The sequence below is a fragment of the Trachemys scripta genome, chromosome 4, assembly GCF_013100865.1.
Source record: "Trachemys scripta elegans isolate TJP31775 chromosome 4, CAS_Tse_1.0, whole genome shotgun sequence".
Lineage (NCBI taxonomy): Eukaryota > Metazoa > Chordata > Testudines > Emydidae > Trachemys > Trachemys scripta.
Window position 1 is genome coordinate 69,859,118 of NC_048301.1, and position 22,894 is coordinate 69,882,011.

Genomic DNA, 22,894 nt, shown 5'->3' on the forward strand with positions numbered 1-22,894 from the left:
ATGTTAGAGGTAAAGTGTCTGGGCTTTGCTAGATGTTTAAAACAAGAGCTCTTTCTGAACCTTCTGTCTAATCATCAGCTTGTCAGTTTTGGTCTTTGAATTACAGAGAAGGTGTGAGGTGACAGCACTGGCCGTCACTTTCAGTTGACAGTGTCTTATTGAGTCAGTGGCTTCAAGCTTACAGAAGAGTGCCCTGCTTTGTAACTGGAATGAGTGAAGTCACTTCCACTGTTTCATTCCATCTCTTCAGTTGGGCAGAGTTCAGTGACTATTAGTGCTTTTGCTGTATTTGGATCACTGCTCTTATAATTTTTGAATAGTGTTTCTGGCTGCCAGCAAGGAGTATAGACCTTGTGATAGTCATGAGGAATGTATTTTGTAGCAGCTTTAATAAAAAGGTGAATAAAGTGGTCATAGTTTTTCTGTTTGGAGTTAAGTGGTGTGTGTGTGTGTATGTGTGTCCCCAGATTTATGCAGAACTTGCAGCAATGAAGAGTATGTGCAAGAACTCATTTTCTTCAGTGAGGGCCTGTGAAAACATGCAAAGGCATAATTTGAGCGCCTTCACTGAAGGTTCAAGTAGATGGAGAAATTAGGCAGTTAGGAAGGGAAAGTTGGAGGAGTTTGGTAAGGGAATGGGGCATGATACAAAGCAATGCCTAGCATATTATCCAGGGAAGAAAAGTAAGTGCACTTTAAGATCAAATGCCCTTGATCTTTAAAATCAGGAAATTAGTACTGTACCATCTCAAGAGGGGATATAGCTGAGGAGCCATTGTAACATACCAGCCTGGGGTTCTGGTTCCTGCCACGGCTTAGAGTCCTCCTCAGATTTGTTGTCAGGGGCTTCTTCAAGCTGCTCTTCTGCATAAAGATGCAGAATCAATGCTCCTTGTCCTCCAGTTCTTCTGGGGTGTCCTCCACTATCCCTGCTACCTCCTTGCCCTGACCTTCAAAAATGTCCTGTCAGACAATGAGGGTGGCAGCACTGAGGAGGGGCTCGGGGACCTCAAGAGCACCTGGTCAAGCCCCTTGTAGAAGGGGCACGTACAATGAGCCCTCCCAGACTGCCTGTTGGCATCTCTGGCCTTCCCATACAGGAACCTTGAGTGCTTCATGAGTTCCCAGCGCTGAGATAGAGTCCACTGAATGCCCACCTGCTCCAGCCTCCATGAAATTTCCCAGTATAGGTGAATGATCCTGCTGCTCCTGCCAAAATCATGGAGGATGGTGTACTTCACCCACACGCTGATCAGCACCCAAGCGAAACGGCTGCTCTTGGAGCTGGATCCATTTTCACTTGTAAGGAGTGCAGCAGAAAGCTGTTCTGCTGTGATCAGTCAGTGCATTTCGCTACTATTGAATACACAGTGGGAAAAAGACCTAAAATGTGTAAGAGTCAGGAAGAAAAGAGTTCAATGCATTGTGGGAATGGGAATGGAGGACTAATAAAACTCAAGGCCTGGTATGCACCCCAACCGCCATTCACTCTGAAAATTAGCACAGGTCTGGGGATGTGCCACACCTAAGGTGTGTACTTACCCACAGGTGTGCTAGCTTTCTCATTTCTACTTGCCTGGAGACATGTGCTTCAAAGGTTTTAAGCATGAACAACAGGGGTTTTGGCACAAGCCTGGCTATGGACACAGGCAGTCACTAGTGTGGACTGAGTAGTAGGTTCTCCCAGATATCATGACAGCAACTGAGGAGTGGAAAGGGTGCTATGTACTTTAGTCCCACTCCTGGCTGGTTCTCTCCCTGTCTTCAATATGCCCCCTATGTTGAGGTAAGGGAGCAGGTGGCATAAAATGGTAAAACTAATTTAATTTTATTGGCATTTTAAAAAGTTGTGTGAATTGCATTGCAGACAACTTTTTATTTCAGAAGGTTGAAAAAGCAGCTGGGGGGAAGCTGGTCTAGATTTGGTTTTAACAAACAGGGAGGAACTCATTGAGAATTTGAAAGTGGAAGGCAGCTTGGGTGAAAGTGATCATGAAATCACAGAGTTCACACTTCTAAAGAAGGGTAGAAGGGAGTACAGCAAAATAGAGACAATTAATTTCAGGAAGGCGGATTTTGGTAAGCTCAGAGAGCTGATAGGTAAGATCCCATGGGAATCAAGACTGAGGGGAAAAATAACTGAGGAGAGTTGGCAGTTTTTCAAAGGGACATTATTAAGGGCCCAAGTGTTCTCCGGCCTGGATCCAACTGCAGCCTCATGGTGACCTCCATGAAATTTTTCTTGAGGAGGACAGCTCGGCCTTCCCAGGTATGGCTTGGGAAGGAGAGGCAGATACTGCAGCTAGATGCAAAGTAGGCTTCCCTCAAGCAGTAAAGGCAGTGCTGGTGCTCATTGCTGATCGAGAATGAATGAGGGCAGGAGGCACAGATCTTGAACCCTGGTGTCTTCAGCACAATCCTGTACCAACGTGTGAGTTGGGGGGGGGGGGAAAGCAACTGGAAAAATGGTGTCACAAAGTCCTTTAAATCCTAAAAACTACTACTACTAAAATTATGACAACAATAATAATATTAACTATATACAGGAATAAAACTGACTTTCTGTTTGTAGAAAAGTGCCTCAAGAGATGAGAGAACAGAAGAGGCTCTGACTCAGACCATGAGATGGTGAGAAGATACTGAGAGCGCAGTTGGTCCGCCCCGCCCTTTACTGCCTCAGACGAAATCATGAGGCAGAGCAAGGGCGTGTGCATGGACCAATGGACACTACTAATTTCAAAATCTCCAACTCCAGATTCATGGCACTCTCAATGGAATATAATAGGGATCATCACTAGGAGAACTATATGGTTATTTTTTGTGTATGGGACACTATAACAACTTTCAGCTAAGGAAGACCTCCTTTAGCTGGTGTGATAGAGGCCTGTGTTTTTGGCGCTAAAAGGTAAAGTTCTAACTGCAGCTCTCCAGGTTTACAGATAGAACAAGCCCCACATACTTTCAGTCTAGTAGTTCTGTATCTTCTGCAGTACAGGGACTTGTTACAAGTGCCTGGACTTGGGGATTGTCTGTTGTAAGAAGTAGTAAAGTCAGAGAGTGCCTGAGATGGGAATAATTTCCCTCAGCTGTAGTTAGTCAAGAATATAATGGGATAGGGGAGTCTCTACCATAGGAAAGAGTAAATACAGACAGCGCCTGGGGTGAGGGATTCCCAGTTTCAGGATGGAGCAATTGCAGAAAGTGCCTGGGTTGGTGATTCCTTACCAAAAGAATTATTTTTGACATGGATATCAAGCTGTTTGAAGCTGAAAGGTTTTAATCTCTAGAAGAGCCTTGTTCTCTCACTGAGCTCCAGAATTGTTCTGTAATGATGTATTTAATATTCTATATTTAGTAACCAGAGTTATCAATCTGATGGCCTCAATGCATCATTCCTACTATCCAAGCCTAAGTGAGACAAAGCTGTCCATGGCAGAAACGAGGTTCCTACTCCCTCTAGTGCAGCAACTATGTGTGCAGGCATTTCATCAGACTCAGTTTAAACAGGAACTCAGTGGTCAGTCACTTGGTGAATAAAATTTATTAGAGAATAACAGTTTATAAAAAGATATCAGAGTGCATCTGTGTACTGTGTTAGCAACTGTATTCAAACAGGAACTGAAAGAACCCGACCTTTGAATGAGATGTAAAACAAAGATATTAAGTGCACACGTGGTCACTAAGGATACTATGGCACTTCTCTAAAGAATGTGTTAACCCTACTATCCTAGCTAAATTACTATTTATAACATTCTACTTCGCTGTGGTGGGACAAATGACACCTTCCCCCCCCCCCCGCCCTCCTCCCCCAACACCAAGCCAGGCAAGGATTAAAGAACTGTGGTCACAATCAGCGGTAAACCACTGGACCCATGGGGTTTGTCAGGCTTGGAGATGGGCTTTTAAAAGGGAAGATCTCAGTGCAGTAGGGGTGACACTCAAAATCAAGCAGAGCCAGGACCCAGAGCTCCCAGACTGGGGTCCTGTGGCACTAACTGACCTATGACTTGTTTGAGCCCTCAGAGGAAGATGATGGGCTGAGCTGGTTTTCTCTGTTGAAATTCTCCCTTGATTAAGCCTGACCTTTACTTGCACTGAGTAGTGGGAACTGAGACTGTTTGTGAGGCCTGAGAGACTGCTTCCCTCTCTCTTGCACAAGGAATGGGGTGAGGGAAGGATTTTCCTTTTGTTTGGACTGTGTTATATCACTAAAAGGGGGCGGACTTACTAAAAGGCACAGCTGGAGGGCTTTATCCCAGGCCTCAGAACTAGACCACAGGGTTGTGGCTGCCTGGAGAATGATATAGGACGGGGTAGGCAACCTATGGCACGCGAGCTGATTTTCAGTGGCACTCACGCTGCCTGGGTCCTGGCCACCGGTCCGGGGGGCTCTGCATTTTAATGTAATTTTCAATGAAGCTTCTTAAACATTTTTAAAACCTTATTTACTTTACATACAATAGTTTAGTTATTTATTATAGAAAGAGACCTTTTAAAAACGTTAAAATGTATTACTGGCACGTGAAACCTTAGAGTGAATAAATGAAGACTCGGCACACCACTTCTGAAAGATTGCCGACCCCGATATAGGATGAAGAGGTAAGGGAGAGACCTGCTCTCACTCCAAACAAGTAACCTAGAAATGCTAATCTTCAACAGTCCCTAAAAATCCACCATTCAGTTTCAAGTGAATATTGCTTCCTCTTTCACTTTCTGAAGGAAGTTCTTTCTGCCCTGTTCGATGCCAGAGATGGCTGCAGTACAGTACTTCAGTATAGGGTGAAGTGATTCTTCATCCCTTACCCATATTGAGTAGTATTTATTCATGGAAGTAATCTATAGAACTGAGCCCAAAGTTTATACATCACTTTCAAGTTATTTGAATATTTTGGAATCACTGGAAGAAAAAGTGCTATAAAAACACCAATTATCCCAATTAAGTTTCAAACAAAGTTGTGTGTTCCTGGCTGTAGTTATGTTGCAATTGCACACACACTTTGTTTGCAATATCAGGGCAAGTTTTTATGGAATGAATAGGCTATTTTCCCACTGATGCATAAGAAACATGCAGTGCATGGGTGCAACCATCTACTCAGTACACATTGCAGGACTGAGGCTTTTCAAGTATAAGTATCATTAGGCACTGAAGATGGGTGGGAGGAAGTGGAGACTATCACCAGAATTTTCAAAAGTTTGTGTGTGATAGTTTGAGATGTTAAAATATTTTCTAAAAGAGGGCGTTAGTGTCCGCTAACAGACGCGAGCACCCATTTCCCCACACTTTGAAAATACCGGTGTCTACCTGTAATTCTTTATGAACAGCAGTGCCTTCAATTTTTATAGTGTCCATCAACCTGAAAGAAGGAAAGTGTTTTCAGCAAGGGACTCTCAAACTTCATTTTCATAGTATGGATCATATCTTAGTAGAGAGATGATTTTATGGATCAGATCCCTTCCCAATATTCTAGTCATACAACATATTTATGTCAACTACAGCAATTACTTATATCAAAAAGTAATATTAATAACTAACATTAACTTTCAAAGTGAAAAACATTTTGGCCTTTTAGGTAAAAATTAGTCATCTCATCTCACTCCTCATTTTATTTCCTCCTACCACCTTGTCTGTTCCTTTCCCACACTCCCTAGCACATATTTTCCTCCAACCAGGTCCTTCCTTTTCCTGCTCCCCTTCACACTTCTCTCCTATTTGAATTTCCTCATAGTAACTGGCAGTTGCAGTCATGCCGGTGTTTGGTAGCTCTGGTCTTGCTGGTGGCTCTGGTCTCCAAGTATGGCTACTCTCTCTGTTACTAAAGGAACAGAGAGAAAAAATCACTTAGTGAAGGTAATTAGCCTGGCTTCTCCTCCTCATTTCCAGTTGCTTTTACAGGCATCCAGGCTTGTCTTTTCAAAGAAGTGCCTGGACACCTGTGGAAGCAACTGGAAATGAGCAGATGCTATCACTCTGTGACCCACCATATCTCTGCTGAACATTAGTAATTTGTACATGGACTATAATAATTTGCAAGCCACAGGTTTATGGTAGGTATAGGGTCACTTCACCCACCACTGAAATTCAACTACTTTTGGGGTGGCGCAGGACAGCCAATATAAAGGAAAGAAGTGGAGGGAAACTAAAACATACTTTAATTTATCCAAATGAAACTGCACAGCGAATTTTGGTGGATAGAATTTTTCCTCTGGGATGGCAAGTAAATTCTTTATCTCCTGAGTCACCTGAAAATTGCACATTTTCATATCTGATGATTATCATGATTTCTTTTAATCACTTGAACAGCCATGGCGGGTGGGGAGAGATTAGCCCTTTGCATAATTAACTAGGAACATCAATACCATCCAGGATTAGTTTAAAAATCCCTCTGATTAGCAGCAGATTCCACGGCACAGAACTGGACCCTTAATAACTTGCACTTTGAGAGCATTATATTTAGTTTAGATATTAATCTGTTTATGGCATTTTTTTTTCAAAGCAGAAAAGGGCAGTGTTGTTTTTAATTAGGGCTGTTGATTGATCACAGTTAACTAATGCAATTAACTCAAAAATTAATCTCAATTAAAATTAATCATGCTTAATTGCAGTTTTAATTGCACTGTTAAACAATAGAATACCGATTGAAATTTATTAAATATTTTGGATGTCTTTCTACATTTTCAAATACATTGATTTTAATTACAACACAGAATACAAAGTGTACAGTGCTTACTTTATATTATTTTTATTACAAATATTTCCACTGTAAAATGATAAAAAAAAATAGTATTTTTCAGTTCACCTCATGCAAGTACTGCAGTGCAATCTTTTTATGATGAAAGTGCAACTTAGAAATGTAGATTTTTTGTTGTTGTTACATAACTGCACTCAGAAACAAAACAATGTAAAACTTTGGAAACAAGTCTACTCAGTCCTACTTCTTGTTCAGCCAATTGCTAAGACAAACAAGTTTATTTACATTTGCAGGAGATAATGCTGCCCGCTTCTTATTTACGTCACCTGAAAGTGAGAATAGGCATTTGCATGGCACTTTTGTAGCTGGCATTACAAGGTATTTACGTGCCAGGTATGCTAAACATTCGTATGGCCCTTCATGCTTTGGCCACCATTCCAGAGGACTCATTTCCATGCTGCTGACGTTCATTACAAAAATGTGTTAATTAAATTTGTGACTGAACTCCTTGGGGGAGAATTGTACATCTCCTGCTCTATTTTACCCGCATTCTGCCATGTATTTTATGTTATAGTAGTCTCCAATGATGACCCAGCACATATTGTTCATTTTAAGAACATTTTCTCTGCAGATTTGACAAAAGACAAAGAAGGTATCAATGTGAGATTTCTAAAGATAGCTATAGCACTCGACCCAAGGTTTAAGAATCTGAAATGCCTTCCAAAAATCTGAGAGTGATGAGGTGTAGAGCATGCTTTCAGAAGTCTTAAAAGAGCAACACTCAGATGCGAAAACTACAAAACCTGAACTACCAAAAAAGAAAAGCAACTTTCTGCTGGTGGCATCTGACTCAGATGATGAAAATGAACATGCGTCAGTCCACGCTGCTTTGGATCGTTATTGAGCAGAATCCGTCATTAGCATGGATACATGTCCTAGGGTGAGCAGATGAGAGGAAGAAAATATCGGGACATGGGGGTGGGGGGGAAGAGGGTGTCCGCCAGCGGAGTTAAAAAAAAAAAACAAAAAACAAAGCCGAGTGCTGCCGGCACAGTGAAATATCGGGACAAATTGCATCCCGACCCAAGATCGGTCGGGATTTGGGACAAACACCTAAATATCGGGACAGTCCTGATTTTATCGGGACGTCTGGTCACCCTAACACGTGGTAAGTCGACCACTGTGGTAAGTCGACAGCTGATGCTCCCCCTTCGACTCCGTCTGCGCCTCTCGCTCTGGTGGAGTACCGGAGTCGACGGGAGAGCACTCGGGGGTCGATTTATCGCGTCTAGACTAGATGCGATAATCGACCCCCACTGGATCAATTGCTGCCCATTGCTCCAGCGGGTAATGTAGACAAGCCCTAAGTGATTGGCTGAACAAGAAGTAGGACTGAGTAAACTTGTAGGCTCTAAAGTTTTACATTGTTTTATTTTTGAATGCAGGTTTTTTGGTACATAATGCTACATTCGTAAGTTCAACTTTCATGATAAAGAGATTGCACTACAGTAGTTGTATTAGGTGAATTGAGAAACACTTTTTTACTGTGCAAATATTTTTAATCAAAAATAAATATAAAGTGAGTACTGTACACTTCGTATTCTGTGTTGTAATTTAAATCAATATATTTGAAAATGTAGAAAGCATCCAAAAATATTTAAATAAATGATATTCTGTTATTTAACAGCATAATTAATCACAATTTTTTAAATCGCTTGATAGCCCTATTTTTAATTAAAACAGCTAAGGCCAAATTGTGACCTGGGCAGCACAGATCTGGAAAGCCAAGATGTTGCCCACCATTTCCTCTGCTAATGGACCCCTGACTAGTTAGAGCAGGAGTCAACTGGGAAGATGTGCTGCTCTCTTTTAGCAGTATCAGAGTGCCACTAGCTAGTTCTCACTAAATACAATATACCTGCAGAGGGGCTAGACATATCCGTCCAATCTACAGACTATGATGTACAATACAGCTTTGATTTGTAGAACGTGATTTGCTGTGTCCTATATAAATCTCAGTCTTCCTGTACAAATTACCATTTCCACATGCTCAGAGCTTAAGCAACTGTCTTCCTGACCATCTGGAATCACCTTTTTCACCTTGCACTTTCTAATCTTGCAGTGGTGCAATTGTAGCTAATAGGTCAGAAGTAACCATGGAAATATCGCTCCATGAACTGGATAACAGTTGGTATCCTGAGAAGGACACGGCTTGAATGAGTTTTCTCCTCTCAGATAAAAACAGTCACCCAGACACCCTTATCACTATAATCTATCTAGGCTTTAATATCACATGACTCACCACAGAATGCATGCTTTACAGAGTAGAAAAATAAGACTTGTGACAAAGTTCCTCCTCTATCTTGGTGGGTCCTGTGCTTATTGGTGGATTTTCTTGCCTCAGAGATTCACCATATGGGTTGGGAAATAGCCCAGAGACCTTCCCCTCTGGAAGAACCCACAGTCCAGGTCAATTGGGAGGTTTGGGGGGAACCCAGGCCGCCCTCTACTCCGGGTTCCAGCCCAGGGCCCTGTGGACTGCAGCTGCTAGAGTGCCTCCTGTAACAGCTGCAGGACAGCTACAACTTCCTGGGCTACTTCCCCATGGCCTCCTCCAAACACCTTCCTTATTCTCACCACAGGACCTTCCTCCTGGTGTCTGATAACGCTTGTGCTCCTCAGTCCTCCAGCAGCATAGCACAGCCACGCCCTCTCAGCTCCTTGCCCCTCTTGCTCCCAGCTCCTCACACTTGCACCACAAACTGAAGTGAGCGCCTTTTAAAACCCAGATGCCCTGATTAGCCTGCCTTAATTGATTCTAGCAGCTTCTTCTTAATTGGCTCCAGGTGTCCTAATTAGCCTGCCTGCCTTAACTGGTTCTAGCAGGTTCCTGATTACTCTAGTGCAGCCCCTGCTCTGGTCACTCAGGGAACAGAAAACTACTCATCATGACCAGTATATTTGCCCTCTACCCGAGTCCTGTACCCCACTGGTCTGGGTCTGTCACAGACTGAATAACATACTCTTGATATGGGGGCTCAGCAGCCTGAGTAGTCAGGTGAACTTATCTTCTGAGAGATGTAAACATAAAAATTCACCTTGTGAAACTAAAGAGGAGACCTGTGGCATTGGGTCTGACACACTTTTAAGGAAACAAATCAATAGGCGCTTTAAAAGACAAACTTTATCAAATCACAGCACTAGTGTCAGAGGGCAAAGTGGTGTTTAATGTTCATCAGGTGTGCCTCACCTGGTTCATCCAATGACTTGGTGGCAGGTGAGTGAGTTCATTTCCACCTGCTAAGGTATTCATCTCCCTGACACAATCAGGGCAGTAATACTGCTGGGAATGTTGGCAGACTTTGCACCCATCTGAAAAATCAGTGTGAACACTGCCTCCACCACCCATCCAACCCACTCATTACCCGGCATGTTTAGGGGGATCTGCCTTATCATCCCTTTTTGGAAATGCCATTTATTTCTCCGGTGTCCTTTTTCAAATTTTGGCCATAGAGCATAAAAGGTATAAGAATTGTAATTATCCTCAATTTCCAGATGTCAACAGGAATTGTAGGTAGTCATTATCTTTCACAATGTGGCCCATCGTTTATCCATTTGTAAAGCTTCTCAGACAAAACTAGTTTGACAGTAAAACACAGGTTTGATTTTGTCATCAGAATCCACTGAGATAGAGACATTCGATAAAGCATTAGAAAGTTTGTGTGTATCAATATTGTTTGTAAACAAGTGTGCAGTTAATTATAATTGACAGGAGGAGATTGACACAAACTTAGATCCTCTGTCCCGATGGAGAGGTACTATTTGCTTGTGAGAATAAGAGTTTAAGGACAGAAGGAACCACCAGATCACCTTGTCTGACTTTTTGTGTATCACAGGCCACCGAAAGCACTGAGCACCTGGACACTAAACCCAACAACCAAAATTACACTGAAGTACTACAGCCCACAGGAGACTACATTATTATGTGCCACACATAGAGAATAGGAGGGATGAAGGTGCACCCATGCCTCAGGGCCCTGCAATGGCAGGGAAATGATTAAATGAGATATACCCAGATAATCCTGGCAAGTGATCTACACCCACATGCTACACAGGAAAGTAAAACCCGCCCCTAGATCACTACCAGGAAACTGCTTCCTGACCCCACATATGGAGGTCAGATCCTGAGCATGTGAGTAAGAATCAGCCAGCTAAGCAGATGAGAATGTTCAGTTGCTACCATAGAGCACTGGCCCACCCCATCCACTGTCCCATCTCCATCTGTGGCCATCTCTGAAGCTTCAGAGGAAGGAGACAAAACAAAACACCCAGAAAAAACCCAGACTATGATGGAGGGGAAATCCCTTCCTGTCCCGTGAAAGTAACCAACTGAAGCCCTGAAGCATGAGCTTTAGGAACATAAGACACAAGCCAGAAGCGACCTCCAGGGCTGCCAAGTTCTCCCCGCCCCCCCCAACCATTGGAAGCAACCTCATCAAACAATCCCACTCAAATTTGTCCAGCTCTCTTAAAATTAATTAAGTTGTTTCCCCTCACAGTTCTATTGGGAGGCTGTTCCAGAACCTACTTCCTCTGATGGTTAGAAACCTTCTTCTAATTTCCATCTTGAATTTGTTCATGACCAGTTTATACTCATTTGCTCTTGTGCCAATATTGTTCTTTAGCTTAAATAGCTCTTCACCCTCACCCCTGCCCATGTATTTAATTGCAGACAAATCTTAGCCCTGCATTGTTTACCTGCTGAGTCAACAGGGTTGTCTCCAACTCCTTATTTATAAACTTTCCCCCTCTGAGCTCTGATTGATTCAGCGCTTAGATGATGAATGTGCAGAACCCGCTAGGCTGTTTTGCCCTTAATTGGAACTCTGTGCTTAGCTTCAGTGAGAGCTACTGGGCATATGTCCAGTAACTTACCACCTCCACCCCCTTTAGATTTCTGTGGGCTTTTCTAACAGGTGCCCTCTGCATATGTGATGAGACACACAGGATTCAAGAAAGAAATTCATGTCTTCCCCACTGCTTCTCTCCCACAGAAGCAACAGAAGAAACAGTCCCTGCCCTGAGGAAACTGCTTGATAGGATTTGTCAGTGCTTAGATAATAAATGACAGACAATAGAAGGGTAAGGCAATGGAAATGATAATCGTATGCTGTGGTTAATTATGCATGTTTCATGGTTGCTCTCCCACCTTCTTTTCCATACTTCGGATCCTCTTTTCCTTCTTCAGCATTGTATTCATTAATCAAAAAGTGCCTTTTGCAAAATCTCAGATTTCCCCCAACTCTTGCTTTGATTCTTTTCTTTAGTATCCCTGCAATCAATTTCCAGGTTACCTTCAAAAGAGTGCTCTATATTCATTAATTGGGGATGCACTATAAATAGTTCCTTCTTACTCAAGTTCTCTGTATGTCAAGTAAAGTTACAAATTCCAACTTTGCTGATGCAAACAATTTTTCTCCTTAGCCCTGCAGAGCCAATATAGTTACAGTGTTTCAGGTGCCCTGCACTGGACAATAACAAGAAAGGGCTCCAATGGCTCTTTTATTAAGAGAACTATTTACAAAGATGCTGCAGCTAGCATTCAAGTCACGTGCACACAGATCAACTTCCTGGCACCTCCTCCAAACTCTTCCTTTTTGCAACCTGTGTTCCTCCCTCCAAGTTCCATGCATGTTGCTAAAGCTTTCTTTTTAACAATGTCTGTTGTTGTGTCTTTTGTAAAAGTGTTTGCTGGTTTGTAGTGGCTGGAGGTTACTGGTATGCAGCTCACTCGAGGGACATGGCATTTACCACTGGCCCATTACAGCCTGTTAGGCTTCATAGTGTTTCAGCATGCTAGTCTTTGAATCAGTCTTCCATTTGTTTTCTCACTGGTGGGGCAGGACTTGCTTCCACCTGTTGCTGTTTTGTCTGTTGGGTGGTATCCAGTTCACCCTCTGTACTGCTTATACACCTTGTTTCTTAGAGATCTTCTATGTGAAGCCAACTAATAACTGAGGCTCTTCCTAAGTTTTCCTGGTCCTGGCTTTGGTCCTGTCTGTCCATGTGTGCTGGTTCTCAGTTGCATCTCCACTGCTGTCCTGAGTCTGTAGTTATCTCACATGACCTGTGTTCCACTGCAGCTTGGATTGTTGCCTTATGCTATTGTTTTGTGAACCTATTTGTGAATTGGACCCAGACCTGGTCACCCGTGAGCAGTGATCTTAGATCAGGGGTTCTCAAACTGGTGGCTGGGACCCCTCAGGGGGTCATGAGGTTATTACATGGGGGTGACGAGCTGTCAGCCTCCACTCCAAACCCAGCTTTTACACCATAATAAATGCTGGAGGCAAATATATAAAAAAAGGTGTTTTTAATTTACAACGGGGTCACACTCAGAGGCTTGCTATATGAAAGGGGTCACCAGTATAAAAGTTTGAGAACCACTGCCTTAGATTCTTGGTTCTACTGTTGTAGTGAGCTGCCTAGCTTGGTGTTCTCTTAATTGCCTCTGTGTCCAGTCCACTGTTCCTCTGCTGGGCAGTAGCAGACTGCCCCTCATGGGAAGCGGTCTTAATTCTCTGGCTGATCAGTCTCTGTGCTGGGTTCTACCTCATCCCTGGGCGGGCGTATTGCTATGGTCCAACATTGCCAGTAGTGATCGCTTCCTGTCTGTTTTGTTGTTGCCATCGGTCTCTTGGCTGTCTTAACTGCTGACTCTGCCTTCCTATTGCTTTGTGGGTACCCATGGGAAGATGTCTTGTGCTCATTTGGCACTGAATCATTTTAATTGTGCTGTGCTGTAGTCCACTGTCTGAGCATAGCATGTCAGGTATACCATACCTTGCAAAATGCACCTTCAATTTCCTGAACATAGATTTTGCTCACCTCACACTGTTCCATTTACCTGCTCGCAGTTGGACATTCGTGCTTGGCTGTTTCTTGATTTCAGCTTTTATGTCTACTGGAATTATTGCTTGGTCCCCTTTAAACAAAATCCCATCTTGCACACACAGCTCATCCCTCAGCTGGCAGTAGGGTATAACCTCATGTGGCACTTGCTCCTGGCAGTTTGGCCAACCCTGGAGTAAGAATAATTTTACTGCTTGTAACACTCCATCTTATTCGGTGCTTTGTTGGATTGCCTGGAATCTCCTATCAGAGATATGAAGGCATTGTAACATGTTGATGACTATCTTCTGTTTCTCAGAGCCATCTGTGTTGTACTCAGAAAGGTATGGCCTGCCAAGTGTATGCCATCAATATTGATTTTCTTGGGCAGTACCTTATCCTCATATCATTGTGCTGGACTCTCAGTAACATGTTGTAGTCACATGTGTGCATTCAGCAGTGTCTTCTTCATGCTGCTCTCTAATAGCTTGTGATCGGACTGCAAGTCCACCTTGTGGCCAACGGTTAACAAATGGAATCATTCATTCAAGGAGCACAGCCAGTAGCTCCTTTTATCTGAGCATGTCCCCTCTGTCTGTCTGTCAGGGCTCTACTAGCAAGTTCTATGGACTGCTGGTCATAGGCCTCCTTCTGAAACCTCATACTGTAGCTCTAGCTGCTCCGCAGGATTGTAATACTTTAGGAATGGTGCCATCCATGCCTGTGCAAGGTTTTTCAACTGACTGTTCTTGGGTCTCTGACTGCTTCCATGCTGCATCATTCAGAATCTTCTGACAGGCATACATAGAATCTGGAAAGATAGTTGGCCATCTCTATAAATCTCTGGACTCCCTTCACATCCTTGGTCTGGGCATTTCCTTAATGGGTCTCAGTTTCCTAGGGTCTGGCTAGAGTGCCTCAGAAGTCAACAGATGTCCAGCATAGGGGACCACAGTTCTCAGCTTCACTTCGTTTGCATTCAGCCTAATATTCCACTCCCAGCAACCAGGAGCTGTTGTTGCTTGATATCATGGTTCTGTATCACTTCTTCCTTGTCCTCTCTTCCTACAGTAGGAATGTCATCAGCTACAATCTTGTTGTCCTGGAGTCCCCTTAGTCCCTCTGAGGTCTGGGTGATTCATTTTGGTAATCTCATGTGCTGCACATGGGAGTCTATTTCTAACTTAGCTTGCCTTCTGGATGTCAATCTCTTTGAAATATATCCGTTCATCGTTAGATTGCTGGACAGAGCCAATGGTGACTATTCACCCTCCTCTTTCATGCAGAAGATGTTCTGGTCTTGTAAGACAACCAAATCCATGGCTCGCACTGCTCTCTTGACCAGCAATGGGTGGTACTCCAGTATGTCAACTACTAGGAACTCCAAGTGATAACATCTCATTTCATGGGTTTCTTATTGACAGCCTGCATTTGCCCAGTGCCCTCAGAATGGATCTATTGTACATCACCAGCCCTTGGTCACATTTTTCCAGTCCAATATTGCTGCTTATTAGTGTTGCTGGTATTACCATGCAGCTGGCTCCACAGTCCAGTTGAAATAGAATTAGTCAATGATCTAATAGCATAGTTGCAAATATGGCAGTTGAAAGGCTGGAAGCTTTCGTCTGCAGTGCGTGTACATTGAAGGTGTCTGAATCTGCTAAAATCACACTGCAGATATGCTCCTCTTCATTAAAAGTCTCTATGTCCTCCAAACAGTGCATGCACTGCTGCTTTTTTTCTTCCTAGGGTAGTTGCAGGATTGGGACATAAAGTGGTTCTGTTTCCCATGCTCCTTGCACCAGTGCTTATAGGCTGGACATTTTTCTTTCTGCCTTCGAGTTGCTTTCCAAGGTACATACACTGGACAATGATGTCTGCATTCTCAGTCCATCTGTCTCCATCCTGTTTCCTGGATTTCTTTCACTTGAGGCTGTAACTGATATTGTTTTGATCCTTTCCCTGAAGAATTCAGCTGTCCTTGCTATTTGGAGGCACTTCTCTAGGGTTAGATCTGTTTGTCAACAATCTCTCCCATAAGCTGGAATCATGTGTCCACCAACAATTAATTAGGGAATTTTTAATCTCTCAAAGTTAGATGTGGATGTCAGAGTTCTCATTTCTGTAATGTAAGAATCTAGTCCCTCTTCTACTTCTTGGTTTCAGGTAAATAAACTGTCTCATTTTGTCTTGAAGTTGCAACACTCATCAAACACTTATCAGCTGTTCCAGTATTTCAGGTATTATCAGGCAACAGTGCTTCTCTGACTTCTTATCCTTTCACCGCAATCAGATAGTAAAAAAAGTTGCCTTCATTGTCTCATCTTTATCCCTTGATCACCCCTGTATACAGACTCAGTTCTTCCTTCCAGTTGTGCTTGTGCAAGCTTTTTTTGTCTGGAAGTCCAGAATTCCTGATTACCTCAGTCTCTCCATGCTGCCTGCTTTGCTCTGTTTCTAGGCGCTGCTTTGTTTGCCTGTTAATCACACCCTCTTCCTTGTTGTGGGTCTCACTAGGTTGTCTGCTGCCACCATGTTTCATGTGCTGGATAATAATATGAGCGGACTCCATGCCTATAGAATTAAACACACTTTTTATTAAGAGAATTATTTACACAGATACTGCCACGGGAGCTAGCATTCAACCCATATGCACACCGACTGACTTCTCGGTGCCTCCCAAACACTTCCTCCTTCTACAGCCTGTGCTCCTCTCTTCAAGTTCCATGAGGTTGCTCCATCTAAGAGAATGAGTAGGGCTCTGTTCTGCTTGGTGTGCAATCGAGAGCAGAATTTAGCCCTTCATCTAAATTCTGAATACAGAATATTTGAGACTGATCACCCAGTTCTCACTTATGTTACACTGACAAATCAAAGAATCTATTGTCATAAATTAGACTACTTATACAAGTAAGGGCTGCTGTATCAGGTTCTTTATTGCTGGTAATATAAAAAAAGTCAGAAAGGACATGGCACTGGAGAATCCAGCGCCAGGTAGAATTTGTGCAATGGGCAATTAAAAAAAAATCTTGACATGTAAACTGTCATTTTGAACTGGAATCTGTGAAAGAATAAAAATGGGCCCCACAGTGACATTTTTACAAAAAGTTATTTTTCTGATTTCTGCATTTTAAGCTTTCATTTCTATTCTACGCAACTGTCCTGCTTTGGATTTGGCAATTCCCAGAAGCCTGAGTCTTGGGATTAGCAACAAGGGCCCATAAAAACATGATACTTTGGACACTCAGAATAGCTAGTCTCTCTAAAGAGCAATGTGAAACTCATTTCAATCAAACTCCTGCACTTCTAAATCTCACACAACCTGATTCTCCATGGCCTCATATGGTTATTTATGTCTGTGCAATGTGCATGTGAATGCTGCTATTCAGATTTGCTAGCACTTTATACAAACAAGGTCAAGGCAGTGGAGAATCAGGCATACAGAATTGTAAGCTTATGATTATAGAGCTTAGGGGAGGCCAGGTAGTTGGTGGACTTTTACCTTTAGAAATGTGATTACAAAACCTAAAGTTTTATTACAAGGTCAGGATTGTGGTGCAGGACTATAATAAAAAGAGATGCTGCAAGACAAAGGAGATTTAGATGCAGAGGCATAGCTCTGTGGGAGTCCAAGTCAGGGTACTGCAAGTCAGGGTTGAGATACATTGGCAAGACTTCGTGCAAGTCCAGGACTGTAAAGAGTAGGGGTACCACAGATAAGGACTGAAGAGCATGGGCACTGAGGTATGGAATGATGAAAATCATAATAGCAAGGGGGGAGGGGGAGGCTGAGGACAGAAGTGCTTTGGCAGAACAGTACATGTAGTAGTACTGGAATACCTGGGTTGCTAGTACTGGAACAACAGGACTGACGTGCTTTGAGAGCCTAGGATTGGCATATGGGGGGTTGCTTCAAGCTCTGAGTGAGACACATTGGTAAAACTATGTAGAAAGCCCAAAAGTGAAAAATCATGGATGCAACAGGCTAGACCCAGATTTTCAAACTTAGGCTCTTAAAACCATATTTAGACACCTACTAAGAGGTGGCCTGATTTTCAAAATTATTAAACAGTTGCAGCTCCCATTGAGTTGAATGGGAACTGCAGTTGCTCAGAACCTCTGCAAATCAGTCCCTTTCCATTTAGTTGCCAAAAATGGATTTAGAAAACCTGACTTTAGGTACCTAGGTCTGAAGATTTTAGCTGAAGGCCGTAGATAGAACTTCATGAGGGGCCCTAAATTAGAACATCTATAGGTCAGAATGTAGTTCTATTGACAAAGCTTACACAGTTCCTTTCTGTACTATATCTGCCTTATCTCAGTGTTGGCTTTCATCAACAGTAAAATCAGCCATAACATTTTATTTTTAAAACAAAATAACCCACTTGTTAAATTAAATCTATTTTAAAATATGCCCCCCTTTAACAAACAATACAAAAATTGGCAAGATATTTTGGCAGATTTTTTACACTAACGATATCTAATTTGATAATATGTAGGGCTCCTCTTTGACTTGCTTGCAAAAAAGGACATATGCAAGAGATTTTTTGTTGTGGTGTTTTTTAGAAAAAAAATTCACAATTATCACAAACCCGGAATTCCTAATTCCCCCCACCACCCTTTTTTAAATAAAGCAATAAATAGATCTTAACAGATGGGTAGGCACTCTAGCCAAAAGTATTCCTAAGGCTGTTACTGCTTGTAAAGTTTGTTATAGATATCGATGGGAAGTAAAATACTTAAAGATAAGAAGTACCCTACATACCCCACAGAAATTCATATAACACTTTACTCATATTGTATTAATGGGATTTATTTGTAATATATTATCTGAATCAAACAACAATATTGAAATGTTTTTGAATTAAAGTAAAATAAAGCACCCTACTAACACGGGTTGTCAGTGGTGGCATGTGTGTATGTCTCCTATTTGTGTGCTGTCCCAGCTCTGTACAAGTAGCTGGTTCAGCAAACCTTGATAGCACTGCCCAGAAAGACCACAAACTTGTTTCAGTGGCAAAGGCGCTCGACCAGGTTTATTGCCGACAAAGCATAGTACTAGCACTCAATAAATTCTCCAGGGACACTAATACATGTATGCCCATGACAATGGGATTAGCAACAAGGACTTCCCACTGCCCCCTAGGCAAACAAAGTGTTAAGGCAAGTGTAACGATGCTGGCTTTGGTGGGACACAGCTGTGAGTGCCAATTCAGGACAAATTGCTTAAAGCAGGGCAGTTGCAGCCCAAGGCTGGAGTTCCTTTACTATTAAGACAAACCAAACCAGCCAGAGAAGACTTCGGTTTTACCCCACTGGCTAACCACCAGTCACACAAGCAAGTCCCTTAGACACTCCAGTTTCCCATTATCACCACCAGTGCCACTCGTTATGGGGACAAATGGTTATGAAAACCAATACCCCAGTAAAAGAAAAAAGGTTCTCTCGATCCCAAAGGACCAAGTCCCAGACCTAGGTCAATATACAAATCAGATCTTACCCACAAATCACGCTGTTGCTAATCCTGTAGAACCTAAAATCTAAAGGTTTATTCATAAAAGGAAAAAGATATAAATGAGAGCTAGACTTGGTTAAATGGAATCAATTACATACAGTAATGGCAAAGTTCTTGATTCAGGCTTGTAGCCATGATGGAATAAGCTGTAGGTTCAAATCAAGTCTCTGGAGTACATCCACAGCTGGGATGGGTCATTCAGTCCTTTGTTTAAAGCTTCAGTGTAGCAAAGTCCTTCCAGAGGTATGAAGCAGGATTGAAGACAAGATGGAAGTGAGACAGCTGCCTTTATAGTCTCTTCCAGGTGTAAGAACACCTCTTTGTTCTTACTGTGGAAAATTACAGCAAAATGGAGTTTGGAGTCACATGGGCAAGTCACATGTCCATGCATGACTCAGTTCTCTACAGGTGGCAGCCATTGCTCACATGCTACCTTGCACATTCCCAGGAAGACTTCTTATGTGTATTGGAGTCTTCCAAGATCCATTGTCAACTAAGTGTTTCTTGATTCGGCACTTAATTGGCACATTCCTTTCTTAAGAAGCTGACCAAATGCTTTATTAAAGCTACTTCAGAATCAAAACACATGGATATACAAGTACATAGCCAATATTCATAACTTTAACTACGAAAATGATACACATACAGATAGCATAATCATACTCAGAAAATCATAACCTTCCCATAGACACCTCAACCCGTGTACAATATTTGCAGCAAATATAACAGTAGTTGGATCTATACTGTTACAGATTATAGACTCATAGACTTTAAGGTCAGAAGGGACCATTATGATCATCTGGTCTGACCCCCTGCATGCTGCAGGCCATAAAACCGTCCCTACCCCTTCCCTGGACTCTGCTGTTGAAGTCCCCAATCCTGTTTTAGGTGACTTCAATCGGCAGAAACCCTCCTGCTAGAGATCCCTGCCCCATGCTGCGGAGGAAGGCGAAAAACTTCCAGAGGCTCAGCCAATCTGCCCTGGAGGAAAATTCCTTCCCGACCCCAAATATGGCGATCAGTAAGACCCCGAGCATATAGGCAAGAGTCTCCAGCCTGACCCCTGTCAGCCATTATACAATTTCCCTACCATTGCTTAGTTTTCCTTGACTACTATGTTTTACCATTAAACCATTCCCTCCATAAATTTATCTAACTTAATCTTAAAACCAGACAGGTCCGTCGCCCCCACCGTTTCCCTCGGAAGGCCGTTCCAATATTTCACCCCTCTGACGGTCAGAAACCTTCGTCTAATTTCAAGCCTGAACTTCCCCACGGCCAGTTTATATCCATTCGTTCTCGTATCCACATTAGTACTGAGCTGGAATAATTCTTCTCCCTCCCTCGTATTAATCCCTCTAATATATTTAAAGATAGCAATCATATCCCCCCTCAGCCTTCGCTTTGTCAGACTAAACAACCCAAGCTCCTCCAGTCTCTTTTCATACGACAGGTTTTCCATTCCTCTGATCATCCTAGTGGCCCTTCTCTGCACCCGTTCCAGTTTGAGTTCATCTTTTTTAAACATGGGAGACCAGAACTGCACACAGTACTCCAAATGAGGTCTCACCAGCGCCTTGTACAACGGAAGCAGGACCTCCTTATCCCTACTAGATATACCTCGCCTAATGCATCCCAAGACAGCATTGGCTTTTTTCACCGCCACGTCGCATTGTCGACTCATAGTCATCCTGCGGTCTACGAGGACCCCTAGGTCCTTCTCCTCTTCCGTTACTTCTAACCAATGCGTCCCCATCTTGTAACTAAAATTTTTATTAGTCATCCCCAAATGCATCACCTTACACTTTTTACTATTAAATTTCATCCTATTTCTGATACTCCAATTCACAAGCTCATTCAAGTCTCCCTGCAGGATATCCCTATCCTCCTCCGAATTTACAACGCCTCCCACCTTTGTATCATCCGCAAACTTTATCAGCCCACTTCTGCAATCGGTTCCGAGGTCAGTTATAAATAAATTAAATAAAATGGGTCCCAAAACCGAACCTTGAGGCACTCCACTAGTAACCTCCCTCCAACCTGACAGTTCACCCTTTAATACGACCCGCTGCATTCTCCCCATTAACCAATTCCTTATCCACCTCTGGATTTTCATATCGATCCCCATGTTTTTCAGTTTAACCAATAATTCCTCATGGGGTACAGTATCAAACGCTTTACTGAAATCCAGGTATATCAGGTCCACCGCATTTCCCTTATCTAATAAATCCGTTACTTTCTCAAAGAAGGAGATCAGATTCGTTTGGCACGATCTGCCCTTCGTAAAACCATGTTGTAATTTATCGCAATTGCCACTAACCTCCAGGTCCTCAACTAGTTTCTCTTTCAGAATTTTCTCTAACACCTTGCACACTACAGATGTTAAACTAACAGGCCTGTAGTTACCCGGATCACTTTTTTTCCCTTTCTTGAAAATAGGAACCACATTAGCTATTCTCCAGTCTAACGGGACCACCCCCGAGTTTACAGATTCATTAAATATTATCGCTAACGGGCCTGCTATTTCCCGCGCCAATTCCTTCAATATTCTCGGATGAAGATCGTCCGGTCCTCCCGACTTAGCCCCATTAAGGCATTCAAGTTTTGTTTCTACCTCGGATACGGTAATCCCCCATCCTGAATGCCCCTCTGTAGTGGTGCTAGCATCCCTAATACCTTCATTGGCCTCATTGAACACCGATGCAAAATATTCATTGAGATATTGCGCCATGCCTAGATTGTCTTTAATCTCCTCTCCAGCAATAGTCTTCAGCGGTCCCACTTCTTCTTTCTTTGCTTTCTTCCTATTTATGTGGCTGTAAAACCTCTTACTATTGCTTTTAATTCCCCTCGCTAGGTCCAACTCTACACGGCCTTTGGCCTTTCTCACTCTATCTCTACATTCTCTGACTTCGCTAAGGTAAGTTTCTTTACTAATCCCTCCCCTCTTCCACTCTTTGTACGCTTTCTGTTTTTTCCTGATCGCCGCTTTGAGTCGGTCGCTCATCCAGCTCGGTCTAAATCTCCTGCTTTGTAATCTTTTTCCCTTTTTTGGAATGCAGGCCTCCGACAGCTCATGCATCTTTAACTTGAAGTAATCCCAGGCTTCTTCTGCCTTTAGATCCATTAATACGTTTGCCCAATCCACTTCCCTTACCAGTCCCCTTAATTTGTTAAAATTGGCCTTTTTAAAATTATAAACCCTAGTCTTTGACTTAATTCTGTTACTCCTCCCATGTATTTTAAACCGAATTAGCTCATGATTATGTCAATAACATCACAGCAAGGTATCCCAACATTCATAGACTGAGACAAACAATATGGGATAAACAACTTACACATCTCCTTACACATTTCATGACATTTGTTACCTCCTCTTGTACCTTTCCCCTGATGTTACAGACAAAAATATTCATCTTCTTATCTTGTGCTAGGTTGGGATGTACTTGTGTTAGCCTGCTGGAATGTGTTTACATATTCAGTGTATTTTAGCAATGCTAGAGGTACCTATGCCAAGTTCACGTACCAGACATTGAACTTATAGGCATTTGCTTTAATGCATGGCCTGACTTTGGTTCACAGTCTCTGGTTCAGGCCTCAGGCCTTGCACCAGGCCTAATGATCTAGGCTCTCTCTACTATAGCTTGATACTCAATTTTATTGTGTACTCGTAATATTACAATATTATTCCAAAAGCAGTTGTTTTACATAACCAAATATTTTGATTAGTTATAAAGCTTGAAATTGGCTTCCATTTCCATCAATCTATTTTAGCTTGACCTCATACATTAAAGGAAGG